This window comes from Lepisosteus oculatus, chromosome 12 (genome assembly GCF_040954835.1).
Source record: "Lepisosteus oculatus isolate fLepOcu1 chromosome 12, fLepOcu1.hap2, whole genome shotgun sequence".
NCBI lineage: Eukaryota > Metazoa > Chordata > Actinopteri > Semionotiformes > Lepisosteidae > Lepisosteus > Lepisosteus oculatus.
The window spans coordinates 17576795-17602380 of NC_090707.1; the positions used below are offsets into that span (position 1 = coordinate 17576795).

At 35.7% G+C, this 25586-nt stretch overlaps 1 long non-coding RNA gene across 1 annotated transcript in view; it reads right to left on the bottom strand.

Annotated features, from left to right (window-relative positions):
• Positions 1-1409: 1409 nt before the first annotated feature.
• The window catches only part of LOC138241974 (uncharacterized), a 35248-nt gene continuing 11071 nt past the window's right edge, over positions 1410-25586 (bottom strand). Inside the window, exon 3 of the long non-coding RNA XR_011191242.1 lies at positions 1410-1548. This is a non-coding gene — a long non-coding RNA (uncharacterized lncRNA). The remainder of the gene's footprint in view (positions 1549-25586) is intronic.

Genomic DNA, 25586 nt, shown 5'->3' on the forward strand with positions numbered 1-25586 from the left:
CTCTGTATTCAACAGTAAAGCTATAATGTGCAATAGATTCAGCGCAGAGTAACTGACTCTTAAATGACTTAAGAAGGTTTAGCTTTCTGCTTTTTCCAAAAGCATAGTCTTTGTTTTGCTGTTGCCTCATGCATATTTACACCAAAACTAACATATATATATATAGCTGTTAAAACATCTGCTTTTCAAGCATTTACTGCTGCTACTCACCTACATAGAAAGTTTGAAAGTTTGTGCATTTTATTTTTCAACAGATCAAAAGTATATAGTGACTCTGGGCTAAAATGTAATTTGAGTACTATGAAAAGGGACTCTAGCAACTGAAAACAGCATTGGGAAGAATTGTCTTATGGTGTTTAGCTAACATCTTTAGTGTGTCATACTAAGGTGCCAAATAATTGACTTCCTGTCATTAGCTTTGTTCAGTAGACATTTACAATGCACAGGGCATTGAGGCTGTGTCCTTGTCTTCTGATGATAAAGAAGTGGGTTTTTTTTCTTCTCACTGAAACCACCAAACCACTTCTACTTAAAAGAGGGAGCTCTTTTTTATTGTTCAGTGTCTTTCCTGAAGTGCAGACCAAGAACAGGTGTTAGTATGGACTACCGGGGGTCAGATCATTAAAAAAAACTTTTAGCTCCGGGCCTGGTTCTAACTTGCCATCCCCAACACCAAATTAAACTCTTTCACTTTTGTTTTATGTGCTGTGTTGTCAACATGTGTCATACTGTTTATGGGGTCTTTTGAAGGCTTCTTTATTATGAACTAAGATGCCTGTGTCAGCTGGGGTTGGTTTGACCCTGTGGGAGTACTCGTAACATCTGTTCATCTATCACAGCTACTGTCCCATTGCTCAAAACAGCCCAAACTCAACATAAATCTCAACTTCGTAAACGTTGTCAATCCTGGAAAGCTTTGTAAAGTCTAATATTTATGTTTTTATGATCAAATACACTGCTTTTTCTTTTCTTTATAATGACAAAGTTACAGAAAGGTAAGATTAAGCAGACAATACAATACATTTCCACTGGTTGATGTATTTGGCAAAGCCAGAAATGACATACAGAAACACCAGCCAACCTTCAAACGAAAGAAAGATTATGCTGAGTATGAAAAAAAACAGTGAACATTCAGTGTAAAAAACAAGTCACGTTTGGAGTTATTAAAAATGCACATTTAAGATTTCTATGCCCTTTTTTGGATTAAGTGGACTAAACAGCAACACAGAGTAAGTTCTTGTAGTTCTATTATAAAATAAGTTCCTTTTTGTTTATTTCCAAAATTAAGTGGTTAGGTAATTTATCTATTTGCTCTGCTTCTCCATTCATAATTTCTAGAGGAACAACCCAAGAATTTGAATACATTTTAGGAATTTATTGAGCATTTATGTGTAGTGAGACTTGTCTTAACCCACTTAACTGAGGGCTCACCTCCTGGTCACCGGACGAGGAGGCTGGGACCCCCATACAGAAAGAGGAGTGACCAAGGGGCTGTAAAAGTAAACTGTAAAGGTCCAGCTCTGGTGGAGACAGGAAGTGTGAGATGATCTGTGAAAAGAGAAAGATTTGTGTATGATGGACATGCTGTAGCTTTTGAAAAATGTCATCAGCACTCATTTTGATTCAGAACAGCTGCAACAAAACTGGCTTCATCGTCGTTCCTTCTGAACTTTAGTCAAGAACGTCCATTTCAGTATGACATTTATTTATTCCTATTTTCTCACTTACATTTTTACATTTAATTGAATGGTTTTCATCAAGGCAGGTATTAATTTTAGTTATTTTTAGCCTTGCCTTTTTTTAGTATTGTTTTTTTAAATTCTGTTTACCTCGCGTAACCTCATTCATTTTGAGTCTTGTAAAAATTCTGATAAAGGAAAAAAAGGGATTGGAGGAGCGAATACATTTCTTCTCACTCAGTATATTACTATACTCTATATGAATACAAAAACAGTGGCAATGAGACTGGTCAGACATAAGTGGATCTTTACAGTGTTAGAGTGAGGGACTGTGGAAATACTGCAATATATCAGTGTCAGGAAATATACTTTTAGCTGACCCGGGGCAGTTATGATTGAATCAGAAGGTAGTGAGGCTCTTGGGAGCATTCATATATACAAGGCCAACTCTCCCAGATCTAGAGAGGGCACAAAATTAGGGAAAAGCCTACGTTTTGAGGTACTCCACTGAGTACACTTAGAGCTTCATTGACAAAGAACTAAAAATACATGCTCCGTGATTACAATTGACCAAAATGGCACTGTTTGGCTAGCAATAACTGTTTACTGTCATACTCTTCATTATTGAAGTTGATTGGATTCCTGAATGAAATGGTGCCAATGTATACATTAATAATTTACTTCAGTAAAATCTCAGGATAGAACTTACTTAATATTAATAGTTGTATTAATAAAGTGCTTTTTGTCTCAAAGTGCTTGAATTATGATAGGGTACCCAGTTCTTCCACAACTGAATTACAGTGGGGGCTACAGTATGTGGCAGTCATTAAGCACCAGTAGCCCCTGTGCACAGCAGATGACGGGCAGCTTTAGGTAGGCGTCCGGATTGTGCTAGCCAGACCTGTAATTTAGCAAGGACATCTGGATTAACACCACTTACAGCACAGTGTCCCCTGTGGCTGGTGGTTTAGGTCTTTGGTTGGGAAGTTCTGGTTTAGAGGGAAGAGTGCCACCTACTGTCTTACAATAATGGCATAATTCCCATCTGAAATCTCTCAAGATCAGGCTAGAAAGTGTCACAACTGCTTTAAATTGCTTCCTCAAGCTCTCTCAAGTTGCTTAGGGATCGATTATGGACTTTTATATTTTATCATATAAATAAAACCCACGAAATGAAGTAACAAGGAACATTTATCACAGATTCCTGTCATTTTGAAGGTGGGTCATGGAGAGCGCTTCAGGCAAGGACTAGAGACCCAAACTGCATCTGAGCAGAGCCAGGCAGCCAGTCCAGAGTGCCACATTAAAAGTCTGAAAGATAAGAGATGAGAAGAAAGGCACAGAAAAATTCTAGGCAAGCAACTAAGTTCTAGATAAACTAGAACTAGAACATCGCTAATAAAGGGAGGTCAGCCAGGACAAAGCTGCAGTAGTCCAGTCTGAAATAACAAGTGCCTCAACCAGGAACTGAGTATTGTAAGCTATTAAGAAAGGGTCCTGTAGATATTACCAGTTAAAAAACAGGTAACAGCATGCTAGAAAAGAAATATTAGGTGAAATATTTAATCGGACGTTGAAACCATGATATATTATAATATAGGTTTGTAAGTTAAGTCGGCAAAGGGGAAGAAAGATGAAGAGTTGTGAAGTCTGATTTGTGATAAAGAAATGAGTTTGAGAATGGTACAGGTGAAGTTGCCATTGAGGTATCGGTTAGGAGGCTTTTCTTGTAACCCAGCTTTCACATTTGAAGAACGCTTAGTGCCTGACAAATTCAAGACAGACACAGTACATTCTTTGAGCTACAAAAAAATTAATAGGATTCTTTAGTGCTTGAACTCAGAGTGTGGCACAGGGAGAGAGATAATGCATTTGTTTTGATCACAGAGTACCTCATGAGCGCGTCTTTAAACTAAATCATTGTGAAAAATCATGACAGTACATCATTGTGGCACCCCATAGATAGCATCTGCATATTGGATGTACAAATGAAGCTCTGTATTGCATTGTTCATTCAAATGAGAGCACAGCTAGATTTCAGAAATCTAATGAATACAATATAGTATTACAGCCATAATTCTTGAGACTTCATTACAGTAAGCTAATATTCAAGCATTTTGGAAATCATGCTTTTATATTTGAAGTAACAAAGCAATAAGTAATATCTAACTTGGAAAATGGTTACCTTTACTATTGCCTTTAATTGTTCTTATGGTTATGGGAATTAAAGATCCATGCTTTTTTAAAAAATGTGTTTTAAGCACCTGTTCAGGCATTTACTTGGAGAATGTAAACACGATTACAGCATTTTCTAGTCAGGGTTATCACTGATGTTTGTATAAGTTTTAATGTGTGCTCAGCCATAATTTATTTAACTGTTACATAAAAAATGTATCATTATCTGTCAAAGAAAAAGTGATGACAGGCAGCTTTATTTTGAATCAAACACATTCAAAAAAATGGAAGAGAACATCTAGTAAATAATATAAAGTGGTTTGCTTCTACAGTGATAGGTAAAAACACAAGATGGTGGAGATTGAAATGTATCTTACAAACTGCACTGTATATTAGTTGTTATAATCAATAATGTAACAAGTGCCACACATATTCATTAAGTATGTAAATGTTTTATTTTGTTAAAAGCAGCATACAACCAAATGAATATGGTGTAGATGGATTTCTTATGGTATGTTTCTATTTTCAGGTGGAAAATGTTCAGAAATTAATAAGACCTGTAGGTTAAAAACAGAGAATCTTAGAGGTCAGTGAAAATTAATTTGTGAACGTTACCATATTGCAAGAAAGAATAATGTTTGTATTCTGTTTGTCTGAGCAGGAAAAAAACACATTTCTTTTGTAAATGTATACAGATGAGGTGGTATTTTGTCAGTTATCTAAGCAAAGAGAGGTTGTGTCCTGGGTGACTTTGACCTGACTAATCGTCCAAGAAGATAAAGAAAAATCACAAGAAAGAATAGTTTTGAAATGCAAGGGTATTAGTTGTAAGGTATTGCATAAATTGATACACAGAGAATTTATTGCTTAATATGAATGTTCAAGATTAACCTCCTTCTCTTGGATTGTGTAGCCATGGATACACTGCTCAAATCTGAGAAGCTTGCTCGAGTATTTGTAGATGAGCCATATTTGAATAATGCTTTCATCTCAATCTTTAATGAATTATTGGGATTACCCTTTGGCAGACAGTATAAATGATATATCTAACAGAAAAAAAATATTTCACTTGTCATCTACTTAAATAAATAAAAGGTACATTGCATGGCATGGGTCATTCCTGTTCAGTGGGAGATGACAAAAGTAAAAAAAGCAAAAGAGAGAAAGAAATGCATTTTTATGAAGAAAATTGATATACCAGTAGTGCAGCCTAATGTTACCCCACTTTACATAGGGGCACAAAACTCTTCAACATCTTAAAACATTCTTTTCCCCATAAGATTTTTTTAAATAAACCTATAAAAACTTATGTACAGGGACATTAATACACATTCCACATTTTAAAATGTTAAAAAAGTTTAAAAATATATATTTTTCATTTTCACATGTTATATTTATTTTTTTAGTTTTTTTAATGTTCTTCTGCAGAAGCATTAAACTGTTTAAAATAAATTACATTTGTTTAACTGCAGAATATGTGACAGTCACAGAAACTGAAAGGGCCCTGTGCTAATTTGTAAAATAAAACATTTGATAAAAAATTGAAATACTTTATCAAACGTAAGGGTGGTCAGGTTCAGACCATAAGGTCAGGTCTGCCAAAATAGCCAAAAAGCATTTAGCATTTATGCTTCTGGTGTATAAGCTTAGTTTAACCAAGTTGGTTCAGATATGCAAGGTTATGAAAAAGAATTAATCAGAGAACATATGTTGTACCTTGGTGTGAATGACAACTGCATATGACAAAAGCTATATGACAAAAGCTATGGAACGCAAGTCAGCACACAGGCTTCAGCAGAACCAACAAATCCCAGATTGGCTTGAGACTGGAATTCTGTGGTGAGCAGTGGATGAAGCTGCACTGATCCTGGAACAGTAGCCTGAGGTCATCTGCACTAATGTAGCACTAGTAGTGAGTAACCATTCTCTGAAGTTTGTTACTACTGCATAGATGAGGAAAGAATCCACATGGAAACCCCAAAGGAGAAAAATATCAGTGATGGTCTAGGAGTTAAGTACACTCAAGAGGCCAAAGGTGAAAGCTTGTAAAGAGCAGAGATTGGAAGAGTCGAGGGCCAACACTTCATCAGTTGGACACCATTGGAGGGAAGGTAAAGGGGGGAAGTCATTTCTGTTGTAACAGACCAAAAGCATTGTACAAGCACCGGGGTGTGAATAAGGAGGCCTGGACCCTGTGTAAGAGTCCAGGGCATTTGCATCCTCAGCACAGAATGGACATTAGCGACCAAGGGCTCCTAGGGGCATAGTAAAAGGAGTATATGGGAAGGGGTAGAGATCAAACAACATAGGTAGGCTGGCACTGTAGGTGTAGAGTGTTGCACACTCAACCAGAAATGGAAAGATAGGAAATGTAGGGAGAGGGAGAGAATGGAGTGAATGGGGAAAACAGTGGAGGGAAAGACAGCATGGTGAGGCAGGGAGCTGGTTGTTATATAGAGAGAGGTAAAGACTGAAGAGCTGCCTGTTCAACAATAGGCAAGAAATTGGTTCCTACCCTGCCTTATTTTGGAGGTGGTCAAATCTCTTAATAGAGTGAGATGATGATATACGGGAAAACAAAGGTAAAATCTAGCAAAACTCTGGTAGGACTCAAATACCTTGTACAAGAAAAGATTCTGAACTTCTGTTTAACAGCTCTATTTTAAAAACAATAATTTATTAACTTTATAAACTTTTTCAATCCATTACATTTCATAATATTAAAAATTATTTTGTGGGCTAAGAGAAGAACATTTTTCAAGCACTACCTACATTTCAGGGTAAAGATTCTTTGAGACATCTTGTTACTGTCATACAAATATATGAAGGATGTTTTAACTTAGAACTTTGGCATATATAGGAATATGAATAATTAAATTGCACACTTCATTAAATTACACACTTCTGTCACATCAGAGGAAATTTTCTATGTTTTTTTATCATTAGATATGGAAATCTAAGAACAATGATGTATACATTTAAAAAGTCATTAAAGCATACTTAAATGTTTCCTAATATAATAATGTGTTTAATTAACCTGAGCATTTAGCTAAAGATATTTTAAGATACTGACTTATGCTGATTTTACGTATACTTAGTACGTAGTACTTCCTAATATATATATTTGTATCAGACTTTTCACTTATAACTCTAGAATTTGCTGCAATATTCTTTCAGAAACAGATGTGCCAGACTGAAGAAGCAGTAACCTGACTCATGCAGCCATTTTTAAATTTCTTTGGAGCCCATAGTTACAAATGTAATTACTGGAAAAGTAATTTAAACTTAAATATCACAGAATTCTTTTGGTTTTACATATTTAATTACAGCAAAAATAATTGAGTGGCAATATGTATGGAATTCATATTTGTCCTGTATGTATATATTTGAATTATATATAATAATTATTAATCAAATATGTTAAACCCAAATAATATCCATTTGATTCATTTTCAGTATTTCTGAATATTTTGTATCAGTCTTTTATGTATTGTAAAAATGTGTTGTGGCAAATTGTTATAGAGTTTTCTTCAAAAATATAAACAATTCATCTTGTGATTTATACAGTTACTCAATGATTGTGTTATCTATTATAATAATGATTTATTATGATAGGAAAAAACACAGGATTTCAGATAGCAAAGATTCAGGAATTAGAAGGGTTGTTTTCAACAGTCAGCTGTCCTTTTCCCTATAGTCACTGCAAAGTAACCCTGGTTGCTATGGCAACACCTTCTTTGTTATTTTTAAGGTCACCAATGGAGAAGCTTTCCCTCAGAGATCTGGAATAACTAATGTTGTTCAGTTAAGAGCTTGATGCAAATAGTATCAGGTGACAGTGAACTGTACAAATAGTCAATTACAGTTGCTTAAAGGAAATGATTTGTTGTAACAGCCACTGCTCAACCTTTGTGACATCAATGTTTCCATGGAAACCGTTGCTGATCACACTGCCTAGAATTGAGTATTGATCACACTAAGGCCAGCGCTGTTCAATTGACTTGGAGGGCTCCTATGCCACAATTTACTGGAAGGACATACAGTAGAAAGCTCTAGTATACTTAAAGCCCTGAGGAACCAATTTAGAAACAGTTACAGTAGAATATTAGCAGAAGTCAATAACAGAAATCCGATTCCCATTCTTCCACAAATGCTTCGAGATTTCTTTGGTTAGAGCGCATTGAAAGTTCCTATTCATCCCACCCAATTATATTTTTGTGCAGTGAAAATGCTTGTGACAATTTGGTATTTCCAAGACTTTATTACTGTTACCTTAAAAAAAAACATGCAGGGTTTCCCATATAACCATTGGGAAAAAAAATAAATCCAAAACACTGTTAAACAACAGTAAGGTTTTCTAAAACGAGCCTACAAATAACTCAATAAGGCACTTTTTTTCAGCAGGAAAAGGGAGTTATATTAAACTTTATTTTGTTAATTTTGTAATATTTTGTTAGGACCGCACTCTGTAAAAGGATGGTTGTTTGTTATTTTACATTCTATTTCCTGAAATATATAAAAGAGCAGCATACCTGAGGAAAAGTCCATTCACCTGGGACTTAATTACAGGTATCACTCGACTCCCTCTGCTGGTTGCTTTCTTAAAACTGCAAAGGCACTGCACTTTCTCAACTAACTACAGGCAACAGAGCCCTGGCTGATAATGCTGACAAAGACGCTGAAATAAGCTGTTGCACAGATCTTCAACACAGCTCTTTTTTTTTGCTTTCATCAATTGGACATTTAACTGAAGTCTTAATTGTATGACTACAGCACTTTGTGTGCGACTTTAAAACTTCATTTATGCACACATACAGTACTGTGCAATATTTTCCTGATATTTCCTGATTGTCACAGTAAAAGAAAGAAAGAGACTGACATATAAAAGGGGAGTCCCATCTGCCTAATCCAAGCAACCAATTCTTTGAGCTCCACATGTGGGGCTAATTTCTCACACCTACAGTAGATATTGCAAAATGTCTTACATAGCTGCTTCTGATCTGTTTTCTTTTTGTCATAGTCATTGTATTTTGGTTTTGTTATCTTTTTTTTCCTGAGAAGCTCATCAAAGAATATGGTACCAAGGTCCCTTATCAGGAAATAAACAAGGTAATGTAATTCTGTGGTGAACTACTGCAAGCCTCTGCAGGGTAACCAGGAGAGCTGCTTGCTAATGTCAACCGGTCCTTGCATTAGAGCAAAATTATGGCAGCATCATCAGCATTACCAAGTACAGCTCTGACAGCTTCATAAACTTTGATTTAATCAGATCTGGAAAATTGAACCATAATCTGAGATAATCTACAGCTATCTTGTGAGATATATCAACAACTGCATGCACGAGTGGTTCTGTGGATTCATTTGTGGGTTCAAACCGTCAGCTGGCCACATCCCAGCTGAAACTGAGGTTCTCCCTTCACTCACAGGGAGCAGAAGCATGTTAAAGTGAGTGAGAGTGAGCAAAGACATTGTTTTCTAGGTGCAGAAGGATCTTCACACAATGCTTATTGTTTTCATTGTGCTTGATTCCATATCTCTGTTTTCATTTCGCCAGCATTCAATAAACTTTTTCTACATCCACTGAAAGTCAAATAAAACGCCACCGCAGCTGCCTTGTGTGGCATTGAGCTGCTATGTCAAATATCAGAAACAAACCTATATTTCCCAGTGTCATGTTGCATTACTCTCCAGTCCAGTTGTCTGCATTTTACACCTAATATACAAAAGATCTTTTGAAATATGCATGAGGCTCATGATGCCTGCACTAAAAATAAACTAAATCTGGGAATACATTGACAGCCATGTTATTGAGCTCTCCTTGAATTTTTTTTGTCATAGGCACCACAAATCTTCTTCAAGCATTCAGGTCTGTCATTAATACACAGACACGTTGGACAAGTCCAGATTGTTTGTAAATCAGGTTCTGAAGGTGAGATGATATTAATAAAATTAATATGTCCCAACTAGACTTCTGAAGGTGGAAGGTAATGACTAACGAGAATCAACAGCTGTAGAAAATGCGTTCCTACAAGGTAAAAAGTGAAACACTACCGCACAGTGCATAGTGAAACAGCTATTTGTGACTGTTCAATGAAGATTTTAACATTTAAAGAGAAGTGATTTGTTTTTTTTAAATTAAATACTGGTAGACATGCCATCATTTTCCGGGGAAAAGTATAGATCTTTTGGGGAAACAAATGATCCTAATGGGATTTAAAAAACTTGCCAAAAGAAGGCCTTACGAACATGTGTCTGTGTCGTGGTGGGGCTTGTTTCCAGTCTGTTTCATAGATTCAGCTAATGTCTAAAGTCATAGACCAGGCATAGCATTTTTGGATAGAACCTGGAATTTGAAGAATGAAGCGGTGCTAGACACATGGTAATGATATTATTATATTGTTTCTGTTCTACTTCTATGTATTTATTGGTAGGTTATTTACATATTACTTAAACGAAAGATAAAAAATTAATGGACCATATTTTATGTGCAATTTAACTCTTATAACAGAAACATCAATGTACTGTAGGTGATAATTGGGTGTCATTATAACCTTTATTTCGCTATTTTAAAGCAATTACATTTTAATTAAACCACTTAAAATAAATTGCCACCAAAAAAACTGTCTTGTCTCTTGACAATAATTAAACATTACCTCATGTGTCTAAAATACACTTATAACAGTGGGAACAAATATTATATTTAAGACTTGTTATTAGAACATGATCATTGCTGCAAATTATGAATTGCTTTCCCCATTTCAATGTTGAGCTGTCAACATGTTTTTGTCAACAGTAGAGGGTCAGTCTGAGTAAATAGCTGTACTGTACATCAACAGTTGTACATCATGTTGACTGCATTCTGACAGTTCAAACAAAATGTGCAATTTTAACACAATAAAAACAAAATATATGTGAAATTGTGCACAACTAATGGTTTGCAAAAGTTTATTTTAGTTATCTTTAATCAAGAGTCTTGATCGGAATATTTTCTCATGCCTTACGTCCCCCTTGGAGAATTCTATTATACTTAAAATAAATACACACTCTGGCATCTGGATATTCAAGAATTGTTTTTACAGGCAGTACATGTGATTTTCAAATTCATGCCTTTCTTAAATTCCTGGCTCACTTGCGCAAAGGTCTGTTTTAGGAGCTTCTGTCATTATTATAGGAGTTGCTTCTGAACATAACTTTCTAGAATTATAACACTTAAAACACACAGCAGTATTCCATGTAATTAAAACCTTGGAAAGGACCTACATATCACACGGATATAAACAAAGAAACCAATTACAAGTGCAAAATGGCTATGGGAATTACACCATAACCTTTGAGGATCCATATCTTCACCATTATTAATTGTCCATAAGTCAATGTTCAAGTCACATGCAAATGGAGATTGTGATGGTGTTCACTTGCCTAGTATCATGAAAAAGGTAACTTCCTGTTTCATATCTGTACTGCAACTGTGTTATCCATTTGTACCATGATGCAGAAGCCATAAATTCAGAAAAGCATTCTTGTGCAGATGTATCACAATTAAAAAGTCCTAGCAGCGAGATTTATGTACAGAAAACTACCCATTACTATTGGAGACTTGTACATTATTGTACTGCTCTTGTGGACAGTTTTAGTGAGACTGCAGTTGTAGAGAATGCAGCAGGAGCTATGAAGCAACAGTGGTGATCCACCAGTAATTGGACACATTTTGGAGAGGTGCTCTGAAATATGCCTTTTGCATTTTTAATAGGTTCCTTAGTCAGACTTTCCACTTCTAAGGCTTCTATTCCCTAGTGTTGCTCTGTGTTAACTAACATTTATCACATAAATATCTAATTCTATTTGGAGTAAACTAGACAAATGCCTTGCTGGTAAGGAATCTTTTTAGAGCCATCAGATTCAAGGTAACACGTTTAGCATTAATAGTTATCTATTGAACCACTCATGCACAATAAATACCCACATTTATTTCTGTGCTTTCCCTTGAAAGGGTAAGTGGATCAATTAGAGAAGACTACAAGTTCAGCATCTTTACATGTAGCATCAATTGTTGAGTTCAGCTGCAAAGGGTCCCTACATTATCTCCAATCTGTTTACTTCACAGTTGGACCAAAAGCTGAGCTCATTAAGGCAGCTCTTTTGAAATATGCAACCTTGGCACACTCTTCTCAGTTACTAATGGCCCTGAATTGATTTTTAATTAGTTACCATTTTGGATAACAGCCAATTAAAAGATACCCATATAAATAACTAATCATTTTGCCCAAGCTTTCAGATGGCTGTATGTTACTTACAGTGTTGGAAAACTTCACTCTAAACTAAGTTGAGCCACTGAGTTGCTCTTTAGTGTTGTGACTGCTTTAAGGCACTCCGGACAGATGGGAGTTCCTCTACAATGTTATTCAGCACTGTTTAAAATATTATTTCAAATATTTACCACTGAACAGATATATCAGGAATATGCTATATTAAATGCTTATAATGAAATTACAGAGGATATTTTTAACTAATCATTCCAATTTTCTCTAATGTAATTCAATACAAAACAAATTAAAAGGGATGAATGTATTATTGTATGCAAACATGGGGTTTACTGAGCTGTTTGCTAAGTCAGTGGAATTTATGATGGAATATTAATAAAATGTACTGTATCACTTTATTATATATATTACTGTATCAATATTTAATTACTCAATAGTACTCAGTATTTATATTGATCAATATATAACAATATTTCTGTGCATAGAAAGAACCATTATATAAATTAAAGTTCACTCATTATCACTTTTTACTTAATGCATTATAAATACAATTGTTATTGAAACAGACAAATATGTAATACAATAACAAGAGTTAGTTTAGCAGTATACTGTAAGCTTGGAATAAAATGGCAATCCATAACAAGGCGTTTTTGAGGGTATATATTGAATTCCCTCCAATGTCATTTTCACTGGGGTCAAACTATGTCAAATCAATCAATTCTGAAGGAGAAAATGGTCACATCCTTTCATGTGTTCACACTCCTATCTTGAATGTCTCTTCAAATGTCAATTCAAAATTTGAAGTCCATTTTTATTTATCTTGATTTTTCAGATTGGTGTCAGATTATATCTAGAATTGTTTGGCCTCAGCCTAAAATATAAAATACTACATACATGCTAGACATAATACATTAAACTGAGTCCAAAGCACACAGATAATGTAGTCATATAAAATAAACTGATACTGAAGAAACTTATGTCTTAACTGGGGTGCTCTGGCAATTCTATATAAAAATACTGTAGATGGTTACATAAACTATATGGTCAAGCAGAAAAAGGCGACAACATTTTCAAAGGGAAATCCATAATACATGCCAATTGCATACATGACCTTGATCCTTCCACGAAATTTTAAAATGCGACAGAATGCTGTGAAGAAAATGACAAGGACAACAAATCTTAAACAAGGATAAGTTTACTGCACCTCCACTGGCCACATCAGGAATGTCCGTAAGTCACACTGAAATAAAACAGGCTTCAAAAGTGAAGGACACCACTGGAAGCTACTTCTCCACAAACCACCAGTAGCCCAGTTCATTGGATCGAACGTCACACACACCAAATCATTTTCCCTTTTGATTTATTTTGCTGCAGAAACAAAGAAGATACAATCCAGAACACACAAATGACCCACAGCCAGCACCTAACTATGGGCGGAGACTGAAGCACATAAACGTTTGCCAATAGACCTCTTGCTGGAAGGACACAACAACACAGGAGTTGCAAGCAGCTCGAAGTATGCAAGTAATTAGGCTGAGCACTAAAGGAGGAACTTCAAAAAAGCAACTGTCTGAGACTGCATCTGTCTTGGACAAACAAAAATGTAACAGCAATGTCAACCACAGACAGAGCTGCACACACCACAGGCTCCCTCATTTTCAAAAGCACCTGAGGCAAGATCAAAGCAGAGCCCATGAGGCAGAATCGCAGTTTCACACGCGTGTTTGTGCGTGTGCCCTGCTTAAAATGGATAAATTAACTACAGTGAAGTATCTTGAGAGCAGGCACTGAGAGGCAAAAAAACGACGTAGGTTACAATCTCTACCAAGCACTGCAGTCAACACAGAAATTATTTGTGTTTTTTTTTTATCATGGACTGTGATGGATACGTGTATCACCGTTATTCCAATGGGAACACATTTATAAGTAGAAGGGACAGTTCCCTTTTTGTACGCCCTTCATAAGCATGAATTAAGTCTGAAACCACCCAGCCTAAAGCATCTCTGGATTCCATTGACACAATACAGAACTGAAGCTCTTTTTGGTTCTAAATGTACAAAGGGAGCTGCATTAGACAAGTAAGATCCCATTAAGAGCCACAAGGCGACAAGCTTTTTCTGCTTCTAGGTGATAGCTGCATCACATGGCCACCTTTGTATTCGGCAGCAATAATTCACTGCCTGCATGGCCGGATTGATCCCAGTCAGAATGTCCCCAGAGGAGCTTCTACACAGAGCAGACTTTGATCTGCAGATTAATGCAACAGGGACTGCCCGCCTTTGTCTGCAGCCAAAAGCTTACGTCCCTAAATTTGTATCCTGCAAAGGTTGAGTCCCATGTTTATTTGGGTAATGAATTGCAGTAATTAATGCATGCATTGATTCCTCTACAGTGTCTTCTCCAAAGGCCACTCCGATTTTTAATTTAGAGGGGATGCATTCAGTTCAGTAATGTAAAAGGAAAAGAAAAAAAAACCCACAATGGATGTAAAACAAATGCAGTGTGTGGTAGAGGACAAGCAGCTGTATAATTGTTCTATGAATTGCATTTCAACACATTCATAAAGTCCCGGGAGTTGAAGGCATTGTGTTCTGAGCAGTGTGGTCCTCTCTGCTGATAATAAAAATGCTAATGCTGAAAGGGAAATAGGCAAGCAATGAGATGCACGCTATTCAGCACTTTGCAGCACTATCATCCTAATAACTGAAATGCAATTTTATTCTGACAAACAGTCAAGTGAATTACCGTATAATTTTCAGAAATTATGAGCATGCTAATCAGTAATATCTGGGCACTGAATCAGCATGGGAGCAAGAGATCCAGCAGTAGGTTACCGAGGATGAAATATTAAACACGTTTGTGTTACAAAAATAAAGCCAAATAAATCATTTTACACAGCAGACACTTCTCCCAAATGGCAGCCCTAAATTGCAAATTATAATTCACTGATCAGATAATGATGACTTAAAGATTAGATATTTTAATTATGCATGAAACGCAGTACTGTAAATACCTGTTACATGTGCTCTAGTGATAGTTCGTTGATTGAAAGCAGTAAAAATGGATTTGGCAACGGAAAAAAAATGTATCTGAAAAGCATGTGGGACTCCAGGAGGGGTCTCCCTTCACTTTTGCTCCTGGTGTGCTTGAACACCTGGCTGTTAAACATGCTACATGTTTTACCAGGGAAACAGGAACAATGAGGAATTCCAACCAGCTCATTTATTATTACTTGTTGACTTCCACCAAAAAAAAAAGCATTGCTTTCTTGTCCTCTGGGAATAATTAAAAGAAAATGAGCTTTTAACCTGAGGTGAATTTTGGAAAAGTCATGTTTGCTAGTTTCCATTCGCTCCTTTTAACTACTTGTAAAACAGAAATTTATATTTTGTACTTACAAGTAACTTTCAGCAGATTTATCAGATTAAGTTAACGTCTTGTTTTATTTGTTTGATCAACTGATAAATTAAATTTTGTATTAAAACCGGCAGCCTTTTGTGCTACAAAACCAGATTTAAACATTTTTTTACCACAAAGTTCTTTATTTTTCAGCTGTGGTTTAGTTCTTACTGACAGCATTTTTTCTTCTCTTGATAAGAAAAAATCAACTACCAACACTTTTGAATTTAAGCTTGATTTCGAAATAGTAACAATTCCTGTGAAATCAGCTTCCAGAAATTACTGCCAGTCTTCTGTTTAATGTTTTTAAATTGTTTTACACCAACTCATCATATTATCTGGTACACAACCACAGGTGAATCTTATTGAGGAGTTTTGGGGTTATTTTACCTAAAAACGAACAATCATGCAATTTTGTGTGTGCTGCAACCTCAATTTCTTGGGCTAAAATTAATTAGCATAAATTTATGAGTATTAAAAGCCTTAGAACAGATTGTGTTTGCCATGAATGTGACCATCACTGATGTTTTCTGATACTAATGTGGATAATAACATTGTATGTGAATATATTTCTTCTTTGCTTGTAACAAGCCAAACCTAATGATCCACAGAGTAAGTAGAACTAAAAAAGACTGTATGGTGTAACAATAATATACTTGTAACATGCAAATAAAATTTTAATTACATTGTATCAGTAGTAGGGAGCAAATCATGACACATTACCATCCTGCAATTTTAATATATTGACTATATTGTTAATTTATCAACTAGATTTTATAATAAACAACAGTTTGGTAAAAGAAATTGATGTGGGTGGATATCATTAGTATAGTAACTCTAGCAGTATATAATTGTTTTACCAAAAGGGGGTTTATTCCTTTAATGCACAGCATCTTCTGCTTTCAGTAATTTTGTTCTCACTTGTGCAGTGCTGAATGGGAGCTGATTGCAAAGCCCACACAAAGTAGAGGAGAACCTGATTAACCTTTCACTGACTCCAGCACCACGTGACACCTCAGCTTCCCTTCCTTCTAGTGAGATAGCCGTGGAAGAAGATGTTAAATGTAACCTCTGGCGCAATGATAAATTGACAATAAAAAATTCAATGGCCTAGTAATTACCAATCACTTTGGACATCAGCAACATTTTTCAGCTCTGTCACAGTGCATTGGCGCTGAGGCTTCAGCTGAAATTCTTTCACTCTTCCCTATTTTTTTTTAACTTTGTTTTCATGATGCAGATTAGATCTGCCACCCCATTACAGATTCATTTTCCTAATTTTTCATGTCTGTGTTGTGCCCCATCTGCACAGGGCTGATAATTGTGGGGCCCAGCCCTGATGATTAACATCAGCAGAATTAATTATGCCTGCCATTAAGGCTCCAGGTTGCACATGGTGATCAAGAAAAATTAAGTTTCTCCTGGGCCTCTAAATCATCTCACCTTCAAGTGGAGTGATAGTGCACAGACAGCTAAACTGCAGGCTCCTCTTGCTACATTCTTAACTAAACAAGTGCCATGCCTCTTTTGCCGAACATTTCCATTTAAGATGATTAGTGCCCGGTTTTATAAGGCTCAATGACAACGCTTAACAGACTTCTGAGAAGGAGTGACACCCTGGCTAAGAGCGATCAGCTGATGACAAATGCCTCAGAGATCAAAGTCTAGCGCTTCACCAATAGTTAAAAATCAGACACTTACAGTACAGTTCTCAGCCTGGCTCGCACTGTTAGACTTTGAAAGCGGTGCTTTGCATTGTTTTTCACTCACTGGCTTCGCAATGACTCACACAAGCAACGTTATTTGTGTTACCACACCAAATATCATTGAATTGGTTTGGATTTAAAGAAACCCCCTTTAATTATTTGAGGTTGCATTTATTCATGGAATATGGAATTTGTTTCTCTACTGCTGAATATCATAATCTTTTAATAAGTGGGGAAGCTCAGTATGACCATCGTGATCTAAGTAACTTACAAATAAAAGCATTTGAAATGGAAGTTAACGGTCACAAATGATGACTTTTTTATGACTGTCAAAATAATTCATCCATGGTTATTTCATCCATGTAGTCTGTGAGTAAATGTTACTGCCATTACATATTAAATACATGCACACAGGCACACGCAAACATTTGCACAGATGATAGCTGAAAGAGTTTTGCTTTGATTTAGGATTTTTTAATCCTGTATTGTGTTTAGTTTCCTGGAAAGAATAATCCATTTATTAGCGGTACTAATGGAGCAAGTACACTGTTTAAGTCCCACTCCCCAGGCAGTGGTTATGTAAAGATAAGATAAGCAAATTGCTTCTATATCATATTGACTTGTCAAGGTTAAACATTAAAAGCGATGAAAGGAGTAGCAGGTTAAGACATAGTACTTCCTTCCCTTTTTTAAAAGCTAAATTATGTGAGCAGCAGTGGGAAAAAAGGTGCTGCTGAGACCTTAGAGTCTGAATGCTGACTTCTCTGAATGTTAAAGCCTTCAGATGCATATATAGACTTTCAAAGCTTATGGTTAAGCAGGAAACGCACATAGCCTTATCATTTTTAATGGACAAAGCCAAGTGACACGTTACATGATTATTTAAGATATCCTGTCTTTTACATTGTAAGTTTTAACGGCTTCAGAACTTTAAGTTTTAAAACGATCGCAGTGTTTCAGTGCTTGAAAATCTGCCCAAGAGGAATTCGAGATCACAGTGAGAGCATTTGCCAGGAATGCACTGCAATAATAATTATGTGAGAATCTGATTAAAGACATCCGTGCTTTACATAAAAAAACTGGAAGGCTATCTGCACTAAAATATGCTTGTCTGGCTTATGTACAGTATATTGCTCAAATAACTCTAATCAAAAACCATTCATTCTATTAGATGCATATATTTCTTTAATCAGAACAATCAGAATCTTACAAGGCACATTGCTGTTTAATCAGATTTCAGATATTTTTTACGAACGTCTAATATCTGCAAATCAATTCATTATTTAAACCCATCTGTGCAGAGAATTAATTGCAAAGGCTGGAATAGTCAGCAATCACTGTAGCAGTTTTTTAGATACTGTATTTTGGAACGACATCAAAATAATTACAATCATAAATATATCTCAACATCAGACAAAGTATATCAATGGATTTACCACTTTATTGTAGGGTACATTTTTTAAACCAAATTATAAACATAAGAAATTATATACCTTAGAAAATTGTATGTCATAGATGTTTTAAAAACGTGCATTTTATGCTTTACTTCAGGATCAATAATTTCTTGAAAATATAGTATGTTTAACCATTAGCAATAAACGGGAGGTTAGATATTTATACTGTACAGCAAGCAATTAAGAGACTTTTAGTTTGAAAGAGAACAGAAGTCTAGAAAAAATAAGTGTTTTATTGCACTAACACAGGTAAGCAGAACACACAGTCTACAAAGAAATCACCTTTGACTTCAGCACTTAACAATTCAGCTTTCATGCTTGAAAGTATAAAGAAGACCCTGACAGAAATGGCCTGAAAAACAATTGTGTAGTCAAGGAATTTTAAGACAAGGTCTGTTCGGAAAGAAAAAAAGAAACCAGGAGGGTATCTGGGATTCGTCTTTGAAAATTGCAAGTGTCTAGTAGCCAAATGTGCATTTTTATGCAGGGCATGTTTTTCCTAATTAGAGCTGAACATCATAAAAGGCCCAATAGCTGAACATTTAACACGTTTGGGCCGCAGAATTCCTCCAAGGAGAACAGGGGTACCATTTCAGCAAAAATTAGCCTGTCACCTTTCAAGCCATTAAGTAATGCTTCCCGTATTATTTCGGTAATGATCTAGGCCTGATTTACAGCTCCCATTTCTTCAGCTTTGCAGACAGCCGATGCTAATATGAGGATATAAACTTAACTCATTAAACAAAGGATATCATCACTCTAAGCTGCGAAAGAGTGTTGTGTGTCATATGCATCTGCAACAGCCAGCCTCTGTCCACCGCCTTTCATGGCAACTGCTAAATCTGTCATCGCGCTCAAAGCTTTGGTCCCAGACTCCTTCCTAATGCCCTTATCAGGAAGAGAATATGGGGGCACATGCTGGATCATTTATAGGCTTCGTGGTGGAGGGTCAGGTATGACTTCACTCAGCCGTCTGTGCAGATGGAGCAAGGTGTAAGCGCTGGTTTCATTATAGAACTGGCGCTGTACATTAAACAGATAGGCACGTAAAGTAATATCCGTGCCGAGGCAAAAATATGGCACAATTCATTTTGATTTCACATTGAGAAAGAGTGTTGTTCTTTTTTTAATTTGCCCAGAGTTTTTTAAAGGGAAAAAACGTTCCAGGATTAAGAATAAAATGAAAGATATGTTCTTGAACTGCAGCCAAGCATTGCTTTCAATGAGCGATTTTCTGATGAAATTCCTAAATCTGGATATGGAGTCAGGAGATCCATCATGTGGAACACACACACCTGTACTAAACTGAGATACCTGCAAGGAGTAACTTTGATTAAATACAGCATGCCAACTAAAATAGCACAGATTCCAAGCAGAGTATTTTTTATTCATTACAGAGTAGGCATTTAAAAACTGTAAAAAGCAACAGACAATATTGCTGGAAAAACATCGACTTTTATAGCAATAACAATTCTTTTTCTCCAGTGCTGTCAAGAAAGACAGAAATTCACTGTATTTCTGTTTATGAGCAATTATAATGGACAAAGAAGCCTTAGTAATTTTTACTAAGTAAACTGACCAAATCAGTTTAAATATTTTGTATCCCTTTATGACTTTTTTAGAACTGTTTTCTTATCATAAGAAAAAAAAGTCAACATACACATATGAAAAGATAGAAGAAAGCAGAACTCTAAACTAAATCAGTCATATGCATGTGTGCTGTGTGTTGGAATTAGAGGAAATCAATTCAAATGCTAATGAGAAAGGCTCTAATTTATTAGCTGCTGAGAAATGCATGTTACATTAATTTTAACTGTAAACAATTATTTCACAAAATAATTTATTACTGCTTTTTACACAGGCCACCAGACTTTCCCCACGTTAGAATTTGGACCAAAAATTTAAAAATACATAGACATACAGTATCATAATATTGTTTTCAGCTTTAAGTATTGTTTATGAGTGTTTATACTGTACATACAGTATTTATAAATGAGGACAGGTGAAAGTCAATGAAGTACTTTAAAATAGTACTTCACCTCATCTGAATAATTTGCTTTAATGACACTTTCTTACGAAAAGACAGCTTTGGTACAAAGTGCCAGATTCAAAGAAAGTGTTGCATTTTACTTCCTATTTGTTGTACAGTATGTATGTTATGAGCTTGTACTGTATGTTGATAGGCATACATTGGTATGGGATACCAAAATACCATAACACAGTACTGATTCACACACTGCTCTCGTGTGACGAGCCTCCTCTGTGCATTTCCTAGCTATTTTTGAAAATTTCTTCTCAGAAAATATTTTTGTAGGACATATTAAATGGAACTCCACACAGCTAAACAGAAAAAAACAGTCATCTTCAGTGTCGATGAGAATGGAAAATTATCATTTGTAAAATAAATCATGAAATAAAAGAAAGGAACAGTAATTGTAAATGACTCCTTTAAGGTATGACATCTCTGGGAAGAATCCGTATTGTTCTATGCATAAATATTACAGTTATTCCTTCATCGTTCTATTTTTATGGCAAAACACGTCAAAATGAGAGGCCCCTTCTCCTTCTGTATCACATGACTGCTAATTCTATTCCAGCATGTTCTTAGCAAATTGTCTACAAAAAGGTTAACTAGCTCAAAGTACAATTGGAATTTGGAACTCATTAAGATATGCCTTTTTGCCCTTTTTTCTCCAATCCAATACAAAAAAATCTCACAATAGGTGAGAGTTTAACTGCTTAAATTATCTATTAAACACAAAATATAGATAAGTAAAGAGAAAGGGGTTTACATGCCTGTTTTTCCAATCCTGCAAACAGGACCCACAATGAATGTGAATTTGATGGTGCTGCTTATTTCTGTCCACATCTACAGATTATCTTGATCACTGGTTTAGCTTTAAACAGGTTCGGGTAAATTTCTGTTCAAATATTTCAATTACTCACTGAATGATATTTTTAAAACAAATGTGAAGTTTACTGCTTCTCCAAATGTTAAGATTGTAATGGTTGTTGTTGTCGTTGTTACAGCAGTGAAGATGTTGGTCAGCTGCAGTGAATCGGTTTTGTGTGAAAATGAACATGCTTAACAAATTCTGTGAACGGCTGCAATTTCTTACATCTAGAGTACAATTTTGAGAAAATGTTTTCTCATACATTATCCCAAAACATATCCAGAAAGTTTTTTTTTCCATTTAATGCACTACGATGACATAAATGAAGGAAGGTTGATAATTAGTCAAACAGCACATGGCTCGTGTTTGCTGTGAGGTATTAAGTTAATCTAATTTTGTCTACACTCACTCAAGGTATCAGTACAGGGGTCACAGCTAATGAGGCAGCTGTAGAAACGACCTTTGAAGCCCAGACTACATTTTAAATAACGTTGCAGCCTGATGAATCAAGCTCTACTGTAAGTATTTAAAATCCTCTAAAGAACATGAAGACATGTCCTCCTGGGTACAAAACTAATACTGTATGTGAACGTTTATTCTTTATGTATCTCCAGATAAGACTCACATTGTGTGTTGCAATGTCACATTGTTAGACTCAAAGAAACGTGTTATTTTTTTTAAATAATACTTATTCCACCTACGTATTTCTGTTTTAGTTCTGTGTACGTTGTCCCCTCTATGGATATGCCCAAGTACTGCATAACTTCAAAAATACATTAAAATAATTCTAATTATTATAGAATTCTATGCTTCAGAAATTCAGTATTGTATGCAAACTAATCTTCACATAAAAACAAATCACTGTGAGACATAATTTTCTCATTTCCTGATCACTTAAAAAAAACAACTTTATTTTAAAAGACTTTTAATCACCTCATCCTCTGGAGTTTCTGAAACGCAAATTAAAAGGGTGTGATTCAGAAGATATACTGTAGATTAGGTAGTTAAATGTATACCGCATTGAAGCTTGTAAAGATTTAAAATTCTTTCATTAATATAAAAGCAATCTGAAAAGGCCAACATTCAACACACGAGAGCCAAGCAAATTCAAAATTTAATATAACATATACTGGATATGTCTAGTGAAAAATGCTAAATGAAGGAATGATGAGATTTAAAGATTTAAAGAGCAAATAATTTAAAAATAGGGTGTAGAAAGTTTCATTATTGTTTAGTAACAAATGGTCCTCAGGTAAATAATTGACCTACAAAGATGTTTTTTAATTACTAAATCTCAGCTGCAGTAGTAGTAGAATTCACTACTTGCTGTGTATTACGGCCTCTAAAGTTTGAGCTGGCTATATTCCATTTTTTGCTGTAGTTTTGAACCTTATTAATTCAAAACACAGGTGTCTTCCTATGGGGGTAATTGTTTAAAGTGCACATTTTTTGTAATTTTCCTACTGAAGGACATCCATCTGCCTAATTCATCAAACCCAAAAGAAAATATATGTATGAAACAGGTAACATTGACATTTTTATTGCGCTTTTGGGGGGCATTAATATGAATTTAAGGCTTTCTATCCTTGTTTGTCACTGCAAATAACTCTCTAACTATAGTATTTCAATTATAGATCTCACAATATATTCTTCTAATTAAAGATTTATTTAATGTAACTGGCTGCCTATAGACCCAAAGCCTGCAAAATAATTTTACTCCACGCTTTCACATTAGTGTCTACTACGTATATCAACGGCACATCAGAACTAAAAGGACCTTAAAAGGAAACATAACTTTAAAATCAGGAAAAGTAGTATGAGAATATTTGAAATCACTGCTGTAATCCTGTTTCCTCCTGGGACCTCTATTCCAGAGACCAATCCAGAGTTTGGTGGTCTGAACAGATGGTCTGGTATGAACGGTCGCGCACATTACAATCTAGATATCAGATTACAAACTCTGGCCCAAGAGCAACTTACATAACTTTTGTAAGAATGACACGCCATCGGATCCAACATCTTTCTGTTACGCTTTTATTTCACAGGAATATTCCATCCCATGAAACAGTTTACGGTTTGAGACAGTGTATCAGCAGAATTTCCCCAAAAGAAACGAGGAGGCTGTGGCCTGTTCACGCCTCACAGTAAATCCTCCAATTTCAGTATCAAGCAGTGTCACTTCAGATACAATTTGCTTTGATGCCTGATGCAAAAGAAACAGAATCAGTGGCTCAAGTGCTGTATGCATGAAGATGGATGTGTGTTATTGTTTGTAAGATGACAGAGGGTTTCAATCTGAGTCTCTGTGCACTAATCCCAGGTAGAGGGAGCAGTGTGCTGAGTCAGTTCCTCTTCTATCTATCCATCATGGGCAGAACAGCAGGCAGGTGCAGTCCCACTCCAAAGGAGCCCAGCTCCCTCTCTCCCTGGAGACACGCAGCCCTGCAACCAGGAAACATCTGCCCTGCACTCCACTAGGGTTTTATTATCTCTCCATCCCTTTGTTTGTGGGCTGTCGAAGCCAAAGGCAAAGCACAAAAATGTGAAAACAGCACTTTTGGAGTCATTTGTTGCCTGTTCACAGAAATAAAGGAAGAAAGCTGAGGCTTTTCTCTCTTTCTTACAGTGGTCGGTGGGAGACAGTCTGTGGAGAGAACCAGGCCAAGGCTAAACAGAAATACAGTAGAAACCACAATTTCTGACTCAAAGCACCTTTTGTTATTGCACTTTGTGTGGATTACTGGAACTTGTCTTCCCTTTCTTCGGAGAAAGCCTCATTCCAGGAGGAGTAGCTATGTGTTTCTGAAATTGGGTTTGCAGTATGCTGACAATATTAATATCAGTTCAGAAATTTTTGTACACATTTTTTTTTCATTGTGGCATTCATTTGTGATTTTTATTAATGAATTAAATCATTATACAAGACATACTGTACAGTATCTAGCAGCTATAACTGTATTTAGGAAATACATGTTAGAATTGGTTGGGGAAGAGTCAGCTTCATACAATGTACCTTTAATTAGTTGGGAGAAAAAAAATGTGGCTTGCTATTGTTGCTTACCACGAAGGTGCTGTAAATAAGGTTTTTATTACAGTTAGCTATCTGTTTCTCCGTGCAGTAATCAATACCCCAACCCAGCTGAATGTTTCCTAATGTAATCACTTTTTGATCCTCTATTTTTCATTTGTTAGAGGGTTAAAGGTCATGGTCATTCCTTTAAAAGACCTAGTTGTTTCTGTGTGATTTTAAACTTCGTTTTCACTTGAGTACAGTCAGTTAATCCAAAGTCTTTAGAATGAATTTCACGTTAGATTTGTCGCTTTGTGTATTCTTTTTCACTGCGTTCCTCTCATATGAAGTGAAAATACCCCATTCATTATTCTAGACAAATGGCTCAATGAAAATATCTGATTTTATTTGTCCAGGTTTAAAAAAAAAACAAAGTTCAGCTGTTGTCTGGGATTCATTAAGTTTGGTTTCACATAATTGTAATTGTAATTGTAACAAATCAAATATTTGTTGAACATTTGTTTTCCCCCCAGATATAATGATTTTTAAAGTTCACCATTAAAGAAAGTAATAGGAAAATCCTAAAATAGCATTCAATGCATGATAGAACCGATTAAGAGGGCTTGTAATCTGGAACACTTACAGTAAGTGTGTTAGCATTGTCCTACAAGCAGAATGCAGATACTGTACATAGTTTATAGTGCCTTACATATTTTTGCTTGAGCTCTAAATAGCAGCTTTCTTGATTATGCTTATCTGTCATTATTCAATTGATAACATAATGCACCTTAAAATCCAAGACAGAGAAAAAAGACAATAATTTTACAGATTCTTCAACAGACTTATTTCTCTGGGTATTTTGTGCCTATTACACAGAACACATCGATGCAGGTTAGATTAATTCTAGCACTAATGAAAGAAACAGAGGGCTGGCACTGAGCTGGTTCTTGCTACTGTACAATCTTTATGTCATCACCAAAACAGAACGATCACATTATATCACTGTAA